This window comes from Scomber scombrus, chromosome 12 (genome assembly GCF_963691925.1).
Source record: "Scomber scombrus chromosome 12, fScoSco1.1, whole genome shotgun sequence".
NCBI classification, from domain to species: Eukaryota; Metazoa; Chordata; class Actinopteri; order Scombriformes; family Scombridae; genus Scomber; species Scomber scombrus.
This window is the reverse complement of record NC_084981.1, coordinates 30824819-30828191: the sequence shown is the minus strand read 5'-3', so window position 1 is coordinate 30828191 and position 3373 is coordinate 30824819.

The following is a 3373-nucleotide window of genomic DNA, read 5'->3' as shown; positions in this document are numbered from 1 at the left end:
TGAGCTGATTGTGAAACTGGATGAAAGATCATCGAGTCTGAAAGTTTGTTTCAACACAGTAGCGTCTGCTTCTAGAACCAGATCACAGTTCAGAGGATTGTATAACTGTATTTAAACTGGACGATGAAGCTCAGCAGGTTCTGAGGCCAGTTTGACTCAGAGCAGCTTTAACCCTTTAAACATCCAGCAGGAGCAGATCAGAGTCATGTGTGTGATCAGCTGACCGTCAGCTGGCTGAGAGAAGAACTAGACACTTACAGCTGTTATAGATGCAGAATAATGAATTTATAATCAGAGCTTTTATCCATTAGCAGATAAAAGCTGCAGGCTCATTAAATATTCATCCTGTCTTCAGCAGAGATGTTTGTTTAGGCGCTGAGCTGCCGTCCAATCAGCTCACAGCATGAGAGAAAAAAACAGGCTCCATGTTTCAGATGCTGGCTGATGGACTCTGAATAGGGTTTCATTTCATGTCCTTTTCTCTCTGAAGCATCAGGCCCCACACTGACTACTGTGGTTCTCTTCTCATTGGTCTGCTGGTAAAATCACCCAAAAACTTCAGCAGCCTCCATCCTCTCTGTTTAAACCCTGATCTTCACCTTCAGACCTCCATAACCCTGCTCTCTCTCTCTCTCTCTCTCTCTCTCTCTCTCTCTCTCTCTCTCTCTCTCTCTCTCTCTCTCTCTCTCAGTCTCACCGTCTCACCCACCAAACGGTCCACTTTAGGAGGACCGGTCCTTCAGCATCACCGCTCCTAAACTCTGTCCCTCTATGACTGTCCTTCCTTTTCCGTCAACATTTCTCTTCATCCTGCTTCGTCTTTGTTTGATCTGTAAAGTGTTAATAGATTAAACCTATTATTATTAATGTCAACAGTACTTTTACACCTGCAGAGTGAGGTGAAGGTGTGATGCTGTATGACTTCCTGCTGCTGCCTTCAGGGCTCAGATCTGAACTAACAGCTTCAACCAGGTTTAAACCACTCTTAACATTTCATTTAGTATTTATTTGATCTGTTGTGTTAATGAACTGCTGGCTGTAAACATCCTTACCACTCACAGATGTCACTGCAGGTAACAGAGAAGATGTTACCATGGTTACAGGTCTGGGAGGAAACGGTGAAAGCAGGTCACATGTTAAACTTTCTGTGTTTTTCTTTCTTCCAGGAAACAAGACGATGGAAGGAGTAGTGAGCGGCGTGAACACAGGTACCATCACTGTGAGCTCTAACAGCAGTCTGAGCTCTAACTTCATACTGAGCTCTAACAGCAGTCTGAGCTCTAACAGCAGTCTGAGCTCTAACTTCATACTGAGCTCTAAAAGCAGTCTGAGCTCTAACAGCAGTCTGAGCTCTAACATCAGATCAGTCTGAGCTCTAACAGCAGATCAGTGTGAGCTCTAACATCAGATCAGTGTGAGCTCTAACAGCAGTCTGAGCTCTAACTTCATACTGAGCTCTAACAGCAGTCTGAGCTCTAACATCAGATCATTCTGAGCTCTAACAGCAGTCTGAGCTCTAACAGCAGTCTGAGCTCTAACTTCATACTGAGCTCTAACAGCAGATCAGTATGAGCTCTAACAGCAGTCTGAGCTCTAACATCAGTCTGAGCTCTAACAGCAGATCAGTCTGAGCTCTAACAGCAGTCTGAGCTCCAACTTCAGTCTGAGCTCTAACTTCAGTCTGAGCTCTAACTTCAGTCTGAGCTCTAACTTCAGTCTGATCTCCAACTTCAGTCTGAGCTCTAACAGCAGATCAGTCTGAGCTCTAACAGCAGTCTGAGCTCTAACAGCAGTCTGAGCTCTAACAGCAGACTGAGCTCTAACAGCAGATCAGTCTGAGCTCTAACAGCAGATCAGTCTGAGCTCTAACAGCAGATCAGTCTGAGCTCTAACTTCAGTCTGAGCTCTAACAGCAGATCAGTCTGAGCTCTAACTTCAGTCTGAGCTCTAACAGCAGATCAGTCTGAGCTCTAACTTCAGTCTGAGCTCTAACAGCAGATCAGTCTGAGCTCTAACAGCAGATCAGTCTGAGCTCTAACAGCAGATCAGTCTGAGCTCTAACTTCAGTCTGAGCTCTAACAGCAGATCAGTCTGAGCTCTAACAGCAGTCTGAGCTCTAACTTCAGTCTGAGCTCTAACAGCAGACTAACTTCATCATTAAACCTGTTTCAGTCTCCCAGAAGACGAGCGATCAGGCCAACACCGCGGCCGACACCGCCGTTGCCGGGGCCAACGAGGTCGCCCAGGCAACAGTGGACGAGGTGGAGAAGGCGGCGATGGCGAGTGGATTGGTCAGCTCGGTGAGTGATGTCACACTTTCATCACAAACTGGTCATAAAACTCCATTAAACATGAAACATCAGCAGTCATGTGATCTCAGCGGTCATGTGATGTCAGCAGTCATGTGATCTCAGCAGTCATGTGATCTCAGCGGTCATGTGACCTCAGCGGTCATGTGATCTCAGCGGTCATGTGATCTCAGCGGTCATGTGACCTCAGCAGTCAGGTGATGTCAGCAGTCATGTGATCTCAGCAGTCATGTGATGTCAGCAGTCATGTGATGTCAGCCGTCATGTGATGTCAGCAGTCATGTGATCTCAGCAGTCATGTGATGTCAGCAGTCATGTGATGTCAGCGGTCATGTGATCTCAGCAGTCATGTGATCTCTGTGTTGTGCAGGTGGACCAACAAACAGCAGCTGGAGGAGAACAGAGTGAAGAGGCTCAGTAGGTCAGAAACTGCCTTTATTTACATCATGACTCCATATTGATTAGTGATTATTGATTATTGTTGATGATGATGATGATGATGATGATGATGATGATGACGTGTTTACTGTCAAACATTTAATTTAATTTGTTCTTTTCCTCTCAGACTTCCTGTTTCCTGTCTGATGAGCAACCAGAGAAGAAGAACTCTACATTTTAGCTCAACTCTCCTGAGCTCTGACCTTTGACCCCTCCTAACCCTACAAATATCCTTTCTGGACTTTATGCAATTTAACCTCTTCATCTCAGTTACCATCATCTTTCCTCCCGTTGCCATGGTTACACTGCCTCTGCATCACACACTGCTGCTCTCAGCTGATTGGTCAGTGTGGAGTGACATCACCGGGGGCGGGGCTTACCACATCTGTTTCCTGTCAATCACAGAGATGACTCCGCCCCCCCGGCAGAGAAACACCTGACGCCTTTAAAAATGATCAATAATGCTTTACTAACACACACACACAAACACACACACACAAACACACACACACACACACACACACACACACAAACACCTGTTCAGCTGATTTTATTCTTTTATAAACAGCAGAAATCAGATAAATAAATAAAGAGTTTTAACGCTGCTTTGTTTCTTCTTCTGTGTT